Source organism: Phacochoerus africanus, chromosome 8 (genome assembly GCF_016906955.1).
Source record: "Phacochoerus africanus isolate WHEZ1 chromosome 8, ROS_Pafr_v1, whole genome shotgun sequence".
NCBI lineage: Eukaryota > Metazoa > Chordata > Mammalia > Artiodactyla > Suidae > Phacochoerus > Phacochoerus africanus.
Window position 1 is genome coordinate 168892473 of NC_062551.1, and position 19912 is coordinate 168912384.

General features: G+C 54.9%; 1 protein-coding gene across 1 annotated transcript in view; it reads left to right on the top strand.

Annotated features, from left to right (window-relative positions):
- Positions 1-19912, top strand: part of HIVEP3 (HIVEP zinc finger 3) — a 126927-nt gene that overhangs the window by 22710 nt on the left and 84305 nt on the right. The window contains 1 exon segment of the mRNA XM_047789528.1: positions 9223-9422. The gene's annotated coding sequence lies outside the window, so the exon portion shown is untranslated.

The following is a 19912-nucleotide window of genomic DNA, read 5'->3' on the forward strand; positions in this document are numbered from 1 at the left end:
GTCACACGGCTATTAATAGGTGAAAGGGGAGTCTGCAACCGGGTTCTTCTGCCCTCAGGGCTGACTCTCTGGGCTCTGCTGTGCAGCTTCCCCGGAGTTAGGAGAGAGAGGCACCCCAAGCAGTTCTCCCCGTTGCCTCTCTCACGGGGTGACTAGCCCAGCATGACCCACGGAGGCGATTCCATGTGATTCCACGTGGAGCCCGGGGCTTGGATTCTTGTGTTTTCTTATTGAGTTACAGACCACTAAAGCAGAAGTAAAAGGAGCCGTTAGAAAAATCCGCCCCCAACTCCCTGCCCCAAGCAGGTCAAACTCGGCCCCATCTGGAGGTGTCCCACTGGCGGTGGAGGGGCAGGCTGTGTGTCAGGAGGGCAGGGTGGCCTCAGAGCTGGCCTGTCACTTTCTGTGGGATCAGGGTGTGAGGCCCGTTGCTGGAACCCCCAGTCCCCAGGGTTCCCTGCAGGCCCTTAGACAGCTGCTGTGCTGTGACCCAGGGAGTCTGTCCCCTGCAGGCACCATCCGGGGCTTTTTTTTTAACACTTCATCAGCTGAACTTCCCCTGCAGTGATGCCAGCAGCCAGGCCGGATGTGCGGCGCCCTCCACCTGCCTGTGGAGGCCATGCAGTGATGCTTAGCTTCCCCAAGGAGGGTGGGGAAGGGAGAGGATGGGCCTCCCTCCTTGCGGCTTTGGGTGGGGCCTGCCGCGGAGCTGGCCCTGGTCCTTCCTGCCCTGGGTGGGTGTCACCTTACAGATGGGCCCCTCTTCCCCTCGCGGGCCTTCCCTGTTCAGCGTTTTCTAAAAAGAAGACATTGTGGTAACATTTGAAAATTATAATTGTCAAATTCTAGAAGTGATGCACTGTTGCTTTAAAAGCGTATGCTTTAAAAAACGGTGCTATTGAAATGCATGAAGAAAATGCGTGCTCTGACCCCCAGCGGCTCCACCGTCCCACCCCTAGGATGGGCTGCCTGCCTTGTTTTCATCCTGCAAGCCCTCCGTAGCGTGCACAGCTACACAGATCGTGTGTGTCTGCGATGCTGCTTTTCCCCGTGTTTCACACCATCCCACAGAGAGGAAGTGTGTGTAGCAGCTAAGTGTGTAGGCTCCAGAGTCAGACAGAAACTAAAGTTCACCACCAGCCAGCTCTCTTCGCCTTACTGAGTCTCACGTGGAAAGCTGGACTGGCAACAGTGCCTTCCACCCGGCAGGCTGGCAAGGGTACGGGCGGTCCCCCGTGGGAAATGCTGGAAGTGGCATTCGGCGCATAGGGGCGCAGTGAGTCTCTGTTCTTGGTAGACGTGTGCGTTTATGTTTAATGAGGTAAAGGTACTGTCCGTTACTGTACCGCTGGGTGGATTTATCGGTTACCTATGAGGCCAGTTCCCTGCTGATGGGTGTGAAGACTATTCCCAGGTCCACTGTTTAACGTGGTGCTGCAGCCGTCGGGTGTGTGAGGGCGCACGTGCACCTGCGCATGTTTGTGTGACATGATGTGTGTGTATCTGTGTGTGTGCACTTTCGAAGGTGCTGGGTCAACGTGAATCTTGGTCGCTCCGTCTCTCCATCCCTGGAGGGAGCAGTCGTTCTCCTCCTGGCCAGTCAGATGGGGGGAGAGGGATGCTGACTTTTAACTTGTGCCCTTTAATCGTTAATGAGGCCAAGCGTCTTTGCATATCTTTATACCATTTTAATTCTTGGCTGGTGATTTGTTTATTTTCTTTCTCCATTTCATTCGCTGTGCATCTTTTCCTATTGTTTTGTGGGTGCTTTGTACATATTATGGATATTGACCCTGTTTTATGTATTTGCAGATATTTGTATCTAGTCTGCCATTTGCTCCGTGGTTGTCAATAGGTCTTTTGTCATACGCAGCGTTTAATTTTTGATGTAGCCGGTTTGAGTAAATCTACTCCTTCAAGAGCACCGAGATCAACCTCAGGCTTTGGAAGGTATTTTCCAAAACTTAATTACGCAAATGTTCTAATAGTTTTGGTGTTTTCATGGATTTGCTCAAATGTTTGTCTGCATCTTTAATTCAAAATAAAGTGTGTTAAGTGCGGTGCCTCTCCTCTATTTCACGTAGAATTCCCCGCCCTCCTCACTCCGTATCCCATTTTACTGTCATACTGAATATTTTACCTGCTTGTTTATTTTCTGCTCATCTCCCCTGACTAGACCCTCAGCTCCACAAAAGCAGGGACCCTTTTCTGTTTTGTTCATCACTGAATATCCAGTGTCCAGAATAGCGCCCAACATGTGGTAGGCACTTAGCAAACATTTGTCAAGTGTGTACACAGCAAGCCAGTTGTTGAAATAGGCTCTCCGATTCAGATAATTCCTGCTTTCTCACTCGTTGGGAATTCCGACTTGGGCAGCTGTTCTGGTTCTCCTGTTGCTGTTGATCTTCACATTTTCCCCCTCCTCTTTAGTTTACAGTTCGTAATTTTCTAGAAGATCATCGCTTTCAGACTCATGAACATCCTTATGCATCAGATTCTCTTACACGTGGAACACTTTTTGTACAGGTGTTTACACTGCCTTTCTTCATGCTGGTTTGTGATTTTTGCTCTTCACTGCTGGTCGGGTAGCCAGGGGTTTGTCCATTTTGTTGTTCTCGGAGGAACAATTTCTTTTGTGGTGGTTGGTTGCTGTCGTTGTCTCATTTGTTCATTTTTGTTTGCAATTTTGTTCATTTCTTCTAGATTTCCTTCTAGCTTATTTTGGTTTATTTTATTCCTTTTCAGCTTCTCAGGGTAGATACTTAATTTATTTACTTTCAGCCTTTCCTCTTTGTCGTCACAGTGTTTAAGACTCGTGTTTTCCTCTAAAGGCAGCATTGGCTACATTTCACAGGTTTTATTAAAGTAGGATTCTAAATACTGCACATTTATAAATATTCCACAATTTCAGGGTTGCTGTCCTCTTCAACTCAAGTTATTCAGAAAAATTTTAATTGTTATGTGCAGTTTACTTTTATTTATGTATGTATTTATTTATTGTACTTGTTAGTTTCTAATTTCTCTGTTGCATTGAGAACTGAGATTGTGAGGTCCATGCCAGAATTTGAGATTTTCTTCGTCTAGTAAAAGATATTTGAGGAAAAAAAAGTGTTTTCTCTGTTCCTTGAGTACTTATGAAGTTCAGCTTACTGGCTTTGAATCCTCTGTATTTTTCTTTGGAGGTTATTTGTACCGTCAATATCTTCTGTCTTTTTTTTTTTTTTAGGGCCCCACCCACGGCACATGGAGGTTCCCAGGTTAGGGCTCGAATTGGAGCTGTAGCCGACGGCCTACACCGCAGCTCACGGCAATGCTGCATCCTTAACCTAGGGATCGAACCTGCATCCTCATGGATGCTCGGCCGATTCGTTTCCTCTGAGTCAGGACGGGAACTCCCTGTACCATCAAGTTTTGAGTTGTGAGCTCAAGATCTCGAGATGTTGCCTGGGTGTTGTGGTTTTGCCTTCTCCTTGTGGTTCTAAGACTATGTTGTTTCAGATACTTTGCGGCTCTGTTGTCCAGGATGAATGTAAAGTTGCGTGGTTTGGGCGTCTTCTTGGTGAAACAGATCCGTTAGCCGTGTAACGGGTCCCTTTCATCCTGTTTTAACATTGTCTCATTTCTTGTGACACTAACACTGGCTTTTCTGCATCCTTTTTGTTACCATTTTTCCTACTGTCTTTTTGCCGTTTCCTTGAGTTCCACTTTTCTTTATCGATTTGTGTGTCAATTCCAAACAGCATATAGCTGGATTTTTTTTCCCAACCTAATCTCATGTCTTAACGTGGAGGAATTTTATTTCCTCACTTTCTTGTGTTGTGATGTGTATCTAGTCTTCCTCTCATCGTCTTTTACTTTATGGTGGTGGTTGGTTATACTTTTCCCTTTCTTGTTTTGTTTTCCCTTTCCTAACTCCTGCTGCATTCATTGAATTTCTCTGCTACCCCCACAGGGGTTTAAGAAGTCTGTATCTAACTTTTCTTCTAGAAACGGTTCCCCTTGAATAAAAAAGTAAAACCCACACTTGTCTATTAAAGTCAAGAATTAAATGATATCTAATTTCCACCAAGACGAGACCATTTTTTTTATCGACATTTGTCAGATTTGACTGTGCATCTTTCTGCTTTTACTGTTCATCAGTTTCCTGTGTATCCCTGTCTTGACCTTTCTTGAGGTACTTCTTCTGACACAGTTTTTATTTTGTTGGAGTAATTCCTTGAGTAGTTTTTTAAAGAGAAGACAAGTGGGCGGCGTGCTATTTTTAGTACTTCTCTCTTTGGGTTTGAGACTCGGCTGAGGAACGGTGCGCAGGGTTTCTGCCGTTTTTCCTCACAGCTCTGTAGTCTTGGCTCTGTGGCCCTCTCGCCGTGAATGATGCAGATGTCAAGTCCAAAGTCAGCTTGATTCTCAGAACTGGTGCAGAATGTCAGATAGGAAGCTGGGTTTACTGCTTACCTGGGCGGGGGGCACGTCGCCTCCACAGATACCTGGAGGAATGAGACGAGGCTGGGGTTTGCCGAGGGTTGGAAGCCTCTAGAATGGGTGTGTCCGCCTGGGGCTTGATTGGCTTGCATGAGGAGTACGGGCGCAATGGTCCGGGCCGATGAGAACAGTGAGGAGGAATTCTTTTTTTTTTTTTTTTAATTATTTATTATTATTTTTTTCCCACTGTACAGCAAGGGGGTCAGGTTATCCTTACATGTATACATTACAATTACATTTTTCCCCCAGCCTTTCTTCTGTTGCAACATGAGTATCTAGACAAAGTTCTCAATGCTATTCAGCAGGATCTCCTTGTAAATCTGTTCTAAGTTGTGTCTGATAAGCCCAAGCTCCTGATCCCTCCCACTCCCTCCCCCTCCCATCAGGCAGCCACAAGTCTATTTTCCAAGTCCATGATTTTCTTTTCTAAGGAGATGTTCATTTGTGCTGGATATTAGATTCCAGTTATAAGTGATATCATATGGTATTTGTCTTTGTCTTTCTGGCTCATTTCACTCAGTATGAGATTCTCTAGCTCCATCCATGTTGCTGCAAATGGCATTATGTCATTCTTTTTTATGGCTGAGTAGTATTCCATTGTGTATATATACCACCTCTTCCGAATCCAATCATCTGTCGATGGACATTTGGGTTGTTTCCATGTCCTGGCTATTGTGAATAGTGCTGCAATGAACATGCGGGTGCACGTGTCTCTTTTAAGTAGAGTTTTGTCCGGATAGATGCCCAAGAGTGGGATTGTGGGGTCATATGGAAGTTCTATGTATAGATTTCTAAGGTATCTCCAAACTGTTTTCTCCATAGTGGCTGTACCAGTTTACATTCCCACCAGCAGTGTAGGAGGGTTCCCTTTCTCCACAGCCCCTCCAGCACTTGTTATTTGTGGATTTATTAATGATGGCCATTCTCACTGGTGTGAGGTGGTATCTCATGGTAGTTTTGCTTTGCATTTCTCTTATAATCAGCGATGTTGAGCATTTTTTCATGTGTTTTTTGGCCATCTGTATATCTTCTTTGGAGAAATGTTTATTCTGAGGAGGAATTCTGAGGCCAGGCAAGGGGTTCAAAGAAGAGCTGATCCCTCAGCCTGCTTTTGTAGCGAACAGTCAGCTATTTGCCGGGGCTGGAGTTGCGCGGAAGAAGTGAGTTATGCTCCTGAAGACAGCGAGGTGTCCTGCCAGGGGTTTCTGTCCCCCACCCCTCCCTCACCTTTGGCCTCTTTGGAGGCTTTTCTCATTATCCTTGGATTTCAGGAATGCCACCCCTCCGGCCCTGCCCCAGCTCTGTGGCCTCTGCCCGAGTTTCCTGGGTATGTGGCCGGGGGGCCTTTCCCTGCGGGTGTTGGGCAAGGCTGGCTTAGCTCTGATTCGATTCTCCGGCGCTCCCACCAGTCTGCTTTTCCTCAGACTTGCTGGTGCCACTCTGGACCTGCTCCTCTTTTCATCTTGCTCTTTTCATTTCGGGGTGTTTGGGGGAGAGGAGGGAGACGTCGGGTTCAGTTTACCCTGCAGAGCCTCAGGCGTGGGTCTCATTCCCCATGACCTTGGCCCAGCTGTGTCTGCCGCGCCCTCCCACCTGCCGCCACCGGAGGGAGCGGCCTTCGGTGATGCTGAGTGAGAGGAGGTGGCTCACGCCTCTGACCCGATCCCGTGACCTGCCCCAGCGCCTGGGCCTGACCGCATCACGTCACTGGTGAAAGCCGTTCGGTGACCTCACTCCACCGGAGGGTCAGGTCAGACAATCTCGGGGACCAGGTTCTTTCCCTGCCCAACTCTTCCCTCCTGAGCTGTCACAGCCCCTCCCTCCAGCCGCAGGGGGCAGCATGCAGTGTCTCGAACCTTCAGTCCGTTGGGGTCTCCTGTCTGCGGACCGTGACTCCTTGGTTTGAAATGCCCTCACGTAAACACACACACACACACACGTTTAGCCAGCATCAGAATGGATTGCTCTTTTCTTTACACCTTCCCTGTGTAGCGGCTTAGGCCTCGTGATGCATTTCTTTGCCCTCCTGCCCCTCCGCGCCCGCCCCCCCCGCCACTGATGACCCCCTTGAAGAGGGACAGAATCTTTGTCATCTTCCATCTCCAGGACCTGCCACCCGGCCTGGCGCTGAACGCACGTCTGCTCAGTGAGTGAGCAGCCGAATGAGGTTCTAGAGAGACTTGCGCTGCGCTGTGCGGGACACACGGCAGCTGCTCTGAGGGATGGAGACGAGTCAGACGGGCGGCCCCAGGTGCGCGCCGCCTGCCAAGGCTCGCAGACGCCTGCAGTCTGTGCACCGGGGGTGCTGTCACGTATCCTGAGAGGTGTTCTGGGAAGGCAGGACGCAGGTCCGGTTGGAGGGGAGGCTGGGTAGGATTTGGCCAGGTAGGCGGGGCTCGGCGGTGGGAAATCGTGGACTGTGTTTGTAGAATGACGTGCCTGAGGCCTCGGTGCTTCTCCCCTGGGGTAGAGCCAGCTGGTTTTCTAAGAAATGGGGTCCGTTGGAGGGCGTGAGGTCGGATCTGAGGAGGATGAGAACGTGGAGTGGTGAGAGGTGTGGATGCTTTGGACGACAGAACCAGGGAGTGGGAGTTCCCGTCGTGGCGCAGTGGTTAACGAATCTGACTAGGAACCATGAGGTTGCGGGTTCGGTCCCTGGCCTTGCTCAGTGGGTTAAGGATCCGGCGTTGCCATGAGCTGTGGTGTAGGTTGCAGATGCGGCTCAGATCCCGCGTTGCTGTGGCTCTGGCGTAGGCCAGTGGCTACAGCTCCGATTCGACCCCTAGCCTAGGGAACCTCCATATGTCGCGGAAGCGGCCTTAGAAAAGGGAAAAAAGACACACACACACACACACACACACACACAAAGAACCAGGGAGTGGTAGGTAGGCAACCACAGAGCAAGTTCAACCACACAGCTCCGTGGTGTTGCCACGCTGCCCGAGGGTGTGGGTGGCGTGGAGCTGGCTGGATTTGAGAGCATGGCGGGCGTAGCAGGGTGGGGGACGGCAGAGGGACTTTGGTGAGCTGTACCTTCGTGGGAATCAGGAGTGGGATGGAGTTACCAAAACAGGAACCATTCCAAGGCTGACATAAAAAGCATGTCAAGAAGGAAGGTGACAGCGCCCCCTGCGTGCAGGGTCCTGCAGACCTAGATTACGAGATGCACTGGGATAGCATCCTTTGCATTGCAGGGGCCAAAGCACGTGCCACACGTTGGTCTGAGCCTTTTACATGTACGAAGCGTTAACCCCTGGAAGGTGCTTGCTGTTCTTAGCCCCCTTGTCGGGGTCAGCGAGGCTAAGCAGCTTTCCAAAGCAGAGGTAGGAGTAGAAGGCGTGGACTTGAACCCAGCTATCCTGGTCTTAGGAGCCTGACTCCCAGCCATCACTCCACACTGCCTCCAGCACACAAACCAGAGCAGCGATGGAGGTGACGCACCGTATGCCACATTCAACTAGAACAGCTCAGGCCTTTCTAGATCATGAGACACATGCCTCTGGGTTCCTTGTTTGAATTCTTACAATGGCCCAGGAAGCCGGTGATTAAAAAACCAATGCGGGTACCTGTTGTCGCTTCCCTGGGCTTCAGTGCTCTGTTTTGTTTGGTGACATGGGGAATACAATGTGCTCTTGTGTCTGTCGTGGTGTTTAATTCTCACCCGGACCCCGGTGTGACAAGTGGCCGCCATCGCAGCGGCCCTAAAACAGCCCTTCTTTGCCAGCTCACAGCTCTCTGGTCTCAGGGTCCGGCGCTGAGCGGCCAGGTTCTCTGCGCAGGGCTGCAGTCGAGGTGTCTGGAGGCTGTGGCTCCTCGGCTGGAGGCAGTGGGGGAAATTCCACGTGTCCAGGCTCGTTCAGTTGCTAGAATCCAGGTCCCAGGGTTCGGGGTCAGCGGATGGTGGCTTTCAGGTCCAGGAGGCCTCCGTCAGGTCCTCTCCCCCCCAGCTCCTCTCCCTCCACCCCCATCCTCAAGTCAGCGAGTCCATGTCCATTCCTTTCTCCCGATTCTAACCGGTAACGTCCTCTTCTGTGGCCAACCGGAGAAAACTCTGCTTTTAAAGGACTCTCTTGTGCTTTCCTTTTTTCCTTTTTCCCCTCTTTTAGGGCCGCTCCTGTGGCATGTGGAGGTTCCCAGGCCAGGGGTCCAATCGGAGCTGCAGCTGCCGGCCACGCCACAGCCACAGCAACACCAGACCCAAGCTGCGTCCGCAGTTCATGGCAACGCCGGATCCTTAACCCACTGAGTGAGTCCAGGGATTGAACCCGCATCTCTGTGGACACTATGCTGGGTTCTTAACCCACTGAGCCACAATGGGAACTCCTAAAGGACTTTCTCAGGTGAAGGCCACCGAATAATCTCCCTATTTTAAGGTCAAGTGTGCTCTATAACCCTCCTGTTTGTTAGCCAGTCCACCCCTTCTAGTCCTGGCAATCACACAGGATGCATACGTCAGGGGGGCAGGAAACCTCGGGGTTGTCTTAGAATTCTGCCTGCTTACTGGTGAAGAAGTAGAAGCTCAGAGAAGTCAGATGTCGGGCGCAGGGGAGAATGTGGGAGGCACCAGGGCCACCAAGCCACACTGGGTCCCCAGACCCGGGGGATCTGGCCCAGCACCGAGACAAGCAGCCTGGGAGGAGCTGGGGGCCCGGGCCTCCTAGGACCAGGCAGACATCGTTCTGTGTCTGAAGAAGTCAACCAGGCAAACGCTTTTGACCGTGCTTTCTGCCATCCCCACAGGATTCGCGGCCCGAACCAGGCAGCCTCACACTAGTTCATGGAGGAAGCCCCAGGAGCCCCTGGCCAGGCGGGCTCTCCCTTCCGCAGGGAGGAGGCAGAGCGTGAGAGGAGGCAGCTGCCCCAGGAGTGGACATGAACTCTGGTCTTCAGAGAGAACAGCGTTTTAGTTTTGGTCATCGAAAGTGGTGCCTTCAACACAGGTAGGAAACGGCGGGTCCCGTGTGCGCCTGCTGGGGTCCCCGTGCGTGCGCCTGCTGGGGTCCCCGTGCGTGCCCTGGGTCTTCCTCGCATGACCTTGCTGGAGCCCTTCCTCTTCGAAGTGCATGGTGACGGTGGCGCTGGTCCTGGTGGTGACCGCCTTCCTCGAGCCTCTGGGAACGCTGGCCCTCCCGGGAGGGACATCCTTGGTGGGGAGGAAAGATCTTGGGGGGCCAGTACTCTTTCACTGCCCCCGCGCTGTCTCCCCAAAATTCAGTGCTGTCTCCCCGGTCCCTCAGTTACTCTGCTGTCCCTGACAACAGTTCCTCCTAAGGGACCCCAGCCTCCCTGCGTGCCACCGCCCCCCCCCAACCCCCGTGGTCCTCCTGGGGGCCAGAGCTCCACCCCCTTCTCTGATCTCCCTCCCCCCCCCCGGGATGGCTCTGCCCTAAAGAGCCCCTGCCCCGCGCCCCGCTCCCTAGTCAGAGGGGCACAGTGAGTGTCAAAGGCAAAGCAGCATCTTCAGCCCCCCACCCCCACCCCTGGACGGGACCAAACGAGGAGAACGTCGGCCTCTCTAGCCGGCTGCACGCGTATGAGAACACCGGGAGAGGCTTTAAAAATTCCAGCAGCAGGGCCCCACCTCTGAGAGATGGGTTGGCTTGGCTTGGGGAGGGCCCCCCGCACGGCAGGGTGTAGATCTACAGGGAATCTGTTTTGAGCTCTTCAGGTCTGAGCTGTGGTTTCAGGTGAGCCGTTTAGGCTGTGCTTCCGGTTCGGCGTGCGGTGTTGGAAGCGCTTCGGGTCGGGAATTTGTCTTTGGGTGTTTTGTCTGGCTGTGGAGTGCATCGGAGTCACCCAGGGAGTTGGTGTGGGGGTGGGACGGTGCCTGGTTTTTTTCCTTTTTTTTTTTTTTTTTTTTTTAAAGAAAAGATGTCTTGGCCCACCCATGCCCATGCAAGCCCTCTGAAGCAGGCCCTCAGGTTGGGATTCACAGGCATCTGTATTTTTGTTCTGATACAGCCAAAGTCTGGGGACGCTGGGCCTTCTTTTGAGGTCTCTGGGGATTTGGGTCTGTGGGCTGGGCTGAGAGGCCTAGCAGGTGCTTGCCAGCCTGGTGGGCCCTGAGCAGTGCTCGTTCCCTTCCCCCCAAGCGGAAGTTTGCCCACTTACCGAGAGGAGGCCAGGGCCTCCGGCACCTCGCAGAGACAGCATCTCTGCAACCGCTTGCACCGCGGGGTCCGGGCCTCTGCCTACAGCTCAGCTGCACCCCAGGGACCCCAGACCCAGACAATGACCAGGGTTCTCCAGCAGAGGTGGGAGAAGCATCCCCTGGGCTCTGAGGAAGAAGGACTGGGTCCGTGAGCCTCATTTTGAGGGAATGTTTGATGTGGTTCTTAAGAGTGGAAGCTCTGGGTCTCTCCAAGTTCAGTTCCTGGCTCCGACATTTTCCTGGTTTGGGAGGCGTGTGGATTCGTTTCCCTCGATTGGAAAATGGGAGACTCGTGGCCCTTGCCCCCCCCCCCGCCCCCAGGGCTGCCGGGCAGATTCAGCCGAGGCCCTGGGATGTTGCTGAACCCCCGGCCGGGGGCCCCCCAACGCGGGCAGCCCTCTGACTCAGGCAGGCAGATCTGCTGCCACTCCACCCTCCTCGTTGCCGTACTGGGCTCTGCCTTGTGGTCCTAGGAGGACTCGGGGTGAAGCTACGGGAACAATACGCACCCGGGGCCTGACGCTTTCCAGGCAAGACCGAGTCCTGCAGAAAAGCCCGGCCGGCCTGGGTCTCTTGCCTCTTCTGTGCAGGGACTTGGGCCCTGGGAAGGTCCAGTAATTTTAAAGACAGCCACGCAACGTGCATGGAGCAGAGCCTTGACTGCAGAAGACCCAGAACTTTCTTCCCCGCCAAGATGCTTCCTGAGAAAGGGCAGTGACGGCGGTCAAGGATGACCACTCCCCCGGGAATGTCTTCATTTGAGTAGAAACCAGTAGCACCATGTAGGACCCAGCGGGCCCCCTCCCCTGGCATCCTGGGGCAGCGTATAGTACCTCGATTTAGCATGTATCTCCTTCCACGCGTGGCACAGGCAGCTGCCGGGGTCTCCTCCACCAGCAGTCTCGGGGCAGGGTCTGGGCTTACCCGGCAAAGTGTGCAGGAGCTCCTCAAACTAGGCTGGACGTGGGGAAGGTCTGAGGGCTGAAAGCGGAGCTGTGGGGAGACTGTCACGGGGCAGGCGGCTGGGGGAGCCTCCCCACACTTGGCACTTGCCCTGCCCTACGTCGCCCTCAGGCTCTCTTTTTGGCCATGTGGGCCCTGCCAGCTGCAGGAAAGAATCTGTCGGGGATGGGACTGGCCCAGAGGGAAATGAGCTGTCCGTGCCAGTGAGAACTCTGGTCGCCACCCCTTCCCGTGCTCCCTCTGGGGAATACCAGCATGTGTCATTAATGGGGTGCTGACTCAGTGCTCGCGGAGTGTCCAGACGCTCGGGACCCGCTGCTGGCACAGCTCCCACAGCCGCCACAGGGGAGGCTGAATGTACGACATCTGAACGAGGCGAAGGGCTCAGGCCCAGGTGGGCACGGGTGCCGGGTAGACGCTAAGCACGGGCCAGTCTCAGAGAAGCCCCCGTGCAGGGGGAGGCCCGTGAACACCATCCGAGGCTTGGGAACGGGCGTGTTTGGAATTATTCCCCGCCAAGGGATTGTGGCGACATGGTCCCCTGCCGTTGGTCCCAGCCTGGCTTTAGTCTGGCTTTCTCCAGAATCAATGGGGTTTCTGAATACGTGACCCAGAGGTGCATCGAATTGAACACTAGGTGTAAACGCATTTTCTCAGCAGCAAAGCTTCCTGCGATTACTTTTCAAACTTGCGTCGTTTTAGAAGCCATTTCAAAAAGGCAAAACCTGCATGGAGTGCCGAGTGGTAGTTTATGAATACGCATTTATTTCTGAAGTTCAAAATGCTAGCATCCAGTTATTATGAAAATTCCCTGAGCAGAGCAGCAGCGCGGCTCGGATGCATTGAAAACACACCGAAAGCTCGGGGGATGGATCAGGGTCAGCCAAGGACAGCCCGTGGGCCCAACCCCAGGCTACCGCCTGAGTTTTGCAAATGAAATGTTACTGGACCAGCGCCAAGCCGTTCGTTTCAACATTGTCTACGGCCGCTTTCCCACTCTAATGGCAGAGTTGCGTAGTTGTAACAGAGACTGGCTGTCCCACAAAAAGCCAAACATATTTACTCTCTGGCCCTTGAGAAAAGTTTGCTGGCCTCTGTTCCAGCAGATTGTCCTATCGGTGTGGCCGCGGCCACACCCAGGGTTGCTCTGTCGTTTGCGTCTTGCGTGGCTTGGCTGCACAGTATCACTCAGACGATGGGATTGGAAACCGACCTCTCACGGCCGCCCTCGCGGCCCAGGACGGCCTTCACTCCACGGCGTGTGGCATCAGTGCCACACTGCGTGGGGCAGGAGGAGAGGGGATTCTGGCTTGCGTCCCTGGCAGGATCAAGCAACTGCTTGAATTCCTTCTTATTACAACACGCGGGAAGCACGCCAGCCTTTGCGACATTTCCTGATAATCCACGTAATCGAGCCTCCCGTCAGCAAAAGCGATAGCGTGTGCGTGTTTGCATGGTTTTATATAAGCAGTGTATAGGCCTGAATGTTCAAAACAGCAACATAAAGATGCCTGATAAAGAGCTCCAGTCTTTCTGGTTGAAGACATTTCAGGGCCGAAGTTCAAGATGCACCCAGACCGAGGTGGAGCCGAGGTCTGCACACACTGCCCGAAGGTGGCCGCACCCGAAGGCTCGACTCCGTGTTACGATGGGCCTTAGAACACGTTCAAGTGGGCAAGTCCATTTTCCAGAACAGTTTTCGTGGGCGCCACACTGTATTTTTAGAGTAAAATTCTCGCCGGATATTTGAAGACCCCCTGAAGCTTCTCTGCAGAGAGAGTTTGAAAACTGCCCCCTTTGGCAAATGCTGGTGTGGCTGTCGTTTCTGTGCAGAAGGATAACGGAGGGGCCCGGCGTGCGGAGAGCTGGGGCTGGGGGGCAGAGGGGGACCTGGCGAAAGACGGCGGAGGGGACCTGAGATGATGCCGTGTCATGGGCGGGGAGGGGGAAGGGGTGGGGACAGGGGGTTGGTCGTGGAAAAGTACTTGGGACGTGCCGAGAAGCCTCAGGAGCTCCTGCCAAAGTCGGAGGCCTTTCCTACAAATTGCTGGTCACCCGGAGCTGCTCTGATGACCTCCAGCCATGAGCTCGGAAGCCCAGGTCCGGAGCGCGTGGGACAAGACGAAAAGTGTGCAAAGAAACGGTGGCGGAGGGTGTGAAAGGGGCTCACAGATCTCTTCCGATCATCACGCGGAGCACCTTTGGGGCCACTCCGGCGGGGAGGGGACAAGGGAGACGGTGGCACAGGGGACCTCTGGGTCGGCGGGAGGAGGACGCGTGAGCGTGGGCAGTGCCTGCGAGTGACCTGGATGGGGGCAGGCGTCCCGGCCTCCGGGGGGTGGGGACCAGGGTGGGGCAGGGGCTTTGGGCATTCGAGGCAAAGCCCACACAGCCGGGAATAAAACCCTGGAGTCCCGGCTCCCAGGCCCCCTGCCTTCCCCTGGCGGGCGCAAGGCCGGGAGGGGTGGGCTGGTGGCCTTGGGAGGCTGTGGGCTGGAGACGGCCTCTTGGGTACAAAAGCACGAGTTCTTTCTGAGGTTCTGCTGCTCACTCCATAGAAGATGAGCATTTTTAGGTTTTTTCAAAGGGTGACCTCATTTTCTTCTTATTGACATAGCCCTGTTTGTTTACACGGTCCTGTAAAAATAGCACACGTGTGCTAAGCTTAGTGTGCGCTCCCGCCACCAGCGGCAGAGCCACTGTGTGGGGAGAAACACCTTTTCATCTGAGAGAGGGGCAGCCTTGTTTCCGAGGACAGATGGGAGCAAAACAGGACAGGTAGGAAGTTTCGTGGGTTTTCGTGTCGCTATTCCAAAATAGCCACACGCCTGCCTACCACTTCCTGCCCAACTAGACTCAGGGTAGAGTTTCTCCAGGAGCGGACTTGTGTTCTGTGAATTCTCAGAGAGGCTCGGGGGGATCTGCCAACAAGCAAACAGGCTCAACCCCAGAGGCCTTGAGCTTGGCACTTTGCAACCTGGCTCTGCCGCATACCGGCTGTGTGACCTTGAGCGAATCGCTTCACCTCTCTGTGCCCCATGTGTAAGACAGGGATAACAACACTGCTTGCTCTGTTCATGGTCACCGTGCAGATTCAATGAGGGATGATGGGTGAAGGGCTTAGCCCAAAGCTGGGTGCGCAGCCACGCTCAATAAATCTCTTAATCAATCACCCAACCCTTGGTTACGCCAGCCTCCCAAGCCCCTTCCCTTCCTGCCGGCTTGGCCTCTCCAGCCCATCCCTCCGTTGGCCCCAAATAAAAGAAAGGTAAAACACAAATCTGGCCATGCTGCCTCTTGCTTAAAATCCACCCAGAGCTTTCAGTGGCTACGGCAGGGGTCCGCAAAACTTTCTCTCGAAATGGCCAGACGTACATATTTGAAGCTCTGCCGGCCATCCCGTCTCTTGCAGCGACTCACCGCCGCTGTCGTTTCGTGAAAGCAGCCCTGAACGTGTTGAAGGATGGGCGTGTCTGAATTCCCGTAAAAGTCGATGGACGAAAGCAGGCAGCGGGCTGGACATGCCAACCCCTGACCTGCAGGCCAGTCCAGCTCCGTGGCTCAGCATGCCCAGTCCAGCCGTCCCCTTGTCCGTGTCCCGCTTCCTGCTCCCGTGGAACTGCTTAGACTTCAGTCCTCTGCCTCCTGTGTGCCCCTCCCCTATGGCATTAGGAACCTTTGCCCTGGGATCCTGGGGCCCCCTATCTTTGCTGCCGCTCTGTCTTGACTCAGAGAGGGCACCCCCAGGCAGGGGTGCTGCCTTCCTGCTTTCTGAGACACTGCAGCGCAGGTTTAGGTGTTTGAAGATGCTCGCTAAGCATCTGCGATTGAACACAATGGATCTGCAGATGGTGCCTGCAGGGCGCTTACAGGCAGGTTAGGAAGCTAGGATGTGAGCTGGTGAAAAGCCAGCCAGCAACCAGGCGGGAAATGAGCGTGCATGGATTGTTAGGGTACCGATGACAAGTCGGAGGAAGGAGAAGGCATCTGAACGGGACTCTACCGCGCAGGGAAGAGACTTCTCAGAGGGAGGGAGGCCAGGAGGGCTTTCCGTGCTTGGGAAATGGCCAGAGAAGAGCAGCCCCGGTTCCGGGTTCAGGGTGATGAATGAACAGACCAGGAGGGCGAGAGTCTGAGCAGGAGCTGCCGGGGTAGTAGGGAAGTTTAGGCTTGATCCTGTAGGCCAGAATTTCTCTCAAGTCTGATCCGCAACTTCCTCTGCTCCAACAGAATGGCCTGGGGCGGGGCGGGGGGGGGGGGGTCTTTAAAATGCATCTTCTGGGGCCCCGTCTCAGACTGGAAGCTAGGAGCCTCACGGGTTCAAGGACGGTCATGGTCTGCGAGCGAGAGGCGGCTGTGCCGTGGCTGGGGTGACAGTCCCGAGTCTCCTTCAGATCGCTGTCACCTGCGGGGGGCCTTGGCCCGGCTGGAGAGCGGGGGGTGGGAGGCCTAATCCTCGCCCAGAGCAGACGAGGACACCCAAGCTCAGACACGGCAAGGGACTCGGCCAAGGTCCCACTGCAAATGACTTGCAGAGATAGGACGGATCGGTTCCGGAACAGGATCCGGGATGGTCCTGGAGGTTCCGCAGAGGGCGAGGGACTGTCCACACCGCAGGCACGGTGACTGTCCCCAGTGCCCGGCACAGCCTGGTGCACACTGCTGTTTGGTCAGCAGGTGCTGACCACGTGAGAGAATGAATGGGCGGAAGGATGGGTGGGTGATCCGGGGGCACAGCAGAGCAGAGTTCTGAGATTATGCTGAGGCTGCAAGCCTGGGAGTTTAGGAGACTGGTGATACCAGAGACAGAGGAGGAGAAAAGATGCGTTTGGTGCCAAGCGTTTTGAACACAAGAGGCCAGCGCGGTGGTTAAGCCAAGATGTTGGCAGCTGGGGAGGCAGAGCTGGGGAGTCCGAGGCTGGGCAGGTGATGTGTGCAGCTGTGGAAGCTGCTAGAAAGACAGGCGAGAAATGCAGAGTGAGACAAGTAGGGGATTAGGGACCAGAGCCTGAGGAATGTGCCCAGGCGTCCGGAAGAAAAGGCTTGGGGGAAGGAATCGGAGAAGAGCGCGGGGGTCAGGGGAGCGAGATCAGGACGGGCCAGGGCAGACCGAGAAAAGAGCTTCTGACAGCCAGTCCCCCGGGTAACTCTGCCTGGGCCTCTTTAGAATCAAACCGGCCAACCTCAAAGAAATTGTGCCACAGGTAAATAAAAATGTCAATCCCAATAAAGCCAAAATCACGAGTTTCTGTTTGCTTGGGATCTGTGCTCCCGGCCGGCGGAGCTGCAGGTGTGGGAGAGCGGCGACTCCTGGATCCTCGGGTCCGGACAAGCCCTGCCATTTTGTCTCTGCCCGGTTCTGGTTGGCATGCTTCCTGGGGATGACTTTGCGGCCTGGAGCCTTCGCCTTCCTCTCCTGTGCCTGACTTTCCCCTGTCCCTTCCATCGCTCTCTTTGTTCGTTCCACAGATATTTGTCACTGGGAATAGAGCTCTGTGGCCGAGGAAGCCGCCTGATCCCGGCCCCCTAAGCCCAGTGGGGCCTGCACGTCCCTCCCTGGAGGGCTTGAAAAAACAGAGAGACTCCAGGACGCGCAGATTCAAGGTGTCTAAGAGCAGGGAGGAGCCCGCCGTCCCCAGGTCCTCGGCCCCATCTGAGCAGCCTCTGTGTGGCCGCCTCTGTGAATGAGCCATTCTGGACCAGGCCTGCCTGGGCCGGGTGGGGGAGGCACGGAGGCCTAGGTGTCTGGGTGTTTCCCCCCCTTAAGGCCCTAAAAATACAGCATCTGGGCAGCCTCCCAGCTGGCCTTCCTGGAGCCTCCAGAGTCTTTCTTTCCGCTGACCCTGCGTGTGCCCCCAAACGCGTCCCTCCCCCACTGCTCACACGCTCAGTGGCACAGTGATACCAGGACCTCCATTGCTGGCACCACCTCAGAAAGCCCAGTCATCCTTAAAATCGGTCCTGCCGGGCGTTCCCTTCGGGCTCCGCGGTTAACGAACCCGACTAGGATCCATGGGGAAGTTGGTTCGATCCCTGTCCTCGCTCAGTGGGTTAAGGCTCCGGCGCTGCCGTGAGCGGTGGGGTAGGTCGCAGATGTGGCTCGGACCCCACATGGCTGTGGCTGTGGTGTAAGCCGGTGGCTACAGCTCCGGTTCGACCTCGAGCCTGGGAGTCCCCATATGTCGCGGGTGCACCCCTAGAAAGCAAAAAAAGAAAAGAAAAGAAAAGAAAGAATAGGAGGATCTAGCCTTGCTGCCGCTGTGGCCTAGGTTACAGCTGTGGCTCAGATTCAGTCTCTAACCCTGGCCTGGGAACGTCCATGTGCTGCAGATGCTGTCATAAAATTTAAAAAAAATCAGTCCTGCCTGGACAGAAGGTGCCACGTCTCGTTTGAGGGTAACATGACACACAAATTCTTGACTCTTGCTATTACGTTTTAGTAGAGGAATATAGATGAATATATTGTCACCCTGTCACATACTATGTTGTGAGATATTAAAGATACCATCTAGGTATCTATAAATATAAAGACGTTACCTGTCACTTACGTAAAGTATGTAGCAGGTGACCAGACGACAACAGGAAAGGAAAGGAATCGGGGGGTCAGGACCGGCCTGCCTGGGACGCGGCATTTGCGCAGACGTGTGGGGTGAGGGAGGGAGCCCTGGGGCCTGTGGGAGAGGAGATCGCAGGCCGGATCCTGCCGGGGTGGGAACGGCCAGGAGGCCAGCGTGGCTGTCGGGGCCGGGCGGGTGGGGGCGAAGGGGGAAAGGAGGCTGGAGAGGGGACGGCAGAGGGCGAGCAAGTGCGGATACTGCAGGAGCCGTTGGAGGTCGAAGCCCTGGAGTAGCCCGGTCTGCCCAGCGGGCTGGAAAGCACGCCCGGCTGTGTGCGGAGGCCACGCGGCCAGAAGCCAGGGCAGCTGGAGAGGCTTGTGCCGTCGTCAGGAGGTGCTGGCGTCGTGGACCAGGGCGGCGGTCCTGGAAAGCGGTTGGATCCTGGGCACAGTCTGAAGGCAGAGCCACCCCGATCCGCCAACAGATGGGATGCGTCATGGAAGAGAAAGTCCAGGGAGGAGAGCCCTGCTGAGGCTCTCACATGTGCTCACTCTGCTCTCAGGTTGGTCCGCCTCTCTCAGCCTCAGTTTTGTCATCTGGAAAATGGGGCAGTTGGATGGATAACTTCCCAGATCTCTTCTGGCTTGAAAACACACCAGGTCAGCTTAGGTCACTGGTGGCTGGGGTGGTCAGGGGAGCCTTTGAGGATGTGGGGTGGAACTTGTGTCTTAAAAGGGGCGGGGGCTTCGACCAGACACAACTGCCAGAGGAAGAGAAGGGACAGGAGCGTTCTAGGCAGAGGGAATGAGCAGGAGCCCCGATGAGGAGGCAGGGTTGGGAGGCCTGCGAGCGATGCTGAAAAGCAGCAAGCAGACACCATGGCGTGGGCCCAGGACCTCGGGGGAAGTGCCAGGAGCTGCAGGGAGGGGCACACTCTGCCCTTTGGAATAAACCAGCAGGTTCAGGGCCCGAGCTTTTTTTTTTTTTTTTTTTTTTTTTGCAAACACGGAGGCCCTCAATTTTGAGCATTTTCAGATGGATGCACTCGGGCAGGAAGGAACAAGGCTTGGCTCCTGTCCTGGGAGAGTTAACCTCCTGGCCCAGCATTGCATAACCGCAGCGTCTGCTGAGCGCAAGGAGACTGTTCTGTGTGGCAGCCAGAGTGGCAAGCCTGGTGGCTCCGGGCTCTGGCACCGTCCCGCAGCGGAACAACAGCCCTCCCTTCCTCGATAATGGCCCTCATTGAGCATTGTGTCCATGGCCAGCGCCCAGCGCAGGGCAGCTCAGCCTGGGTAAGTTTCCTCTCTTGGCTGCTTAGCAAAATATTTACACTACGCCTTTCTAGTAAGATGGTCCTAGGAACCAGCAGGCGGAGAAGCGAGAGAAAAGTGCCTCCCAGTGACCCTGCTCCTGGCTCGGGGAAAGGCTGTCACACGTCCCGCGTGTGAACCTGGGCTGGTCATTGCCCTCCAGGCAGTTCTCTTTTGTAAACGAAGGCACTGAGCTGGAAGATGCACGAAGGTCTGTCCGGCTCCAAAATCACTGGCATTTTCTCTAAGTGAAGAATGAGTCCATTTTGTCCTTGGGGGGCGGCAGGGGGAGGATGTGTCTGCCCTCTGATATTTCACAAAGGGCCTCTTTCTCAGGACGGCATGCGTATGAGCTGGGGGAGCTGAAGATAACCAGGCCCCTCTGGACTTGCATCTCTCCTCCTGAGGAGGTACCTGGACCAGCCACAGGGGACCCCAACCATGTTGCC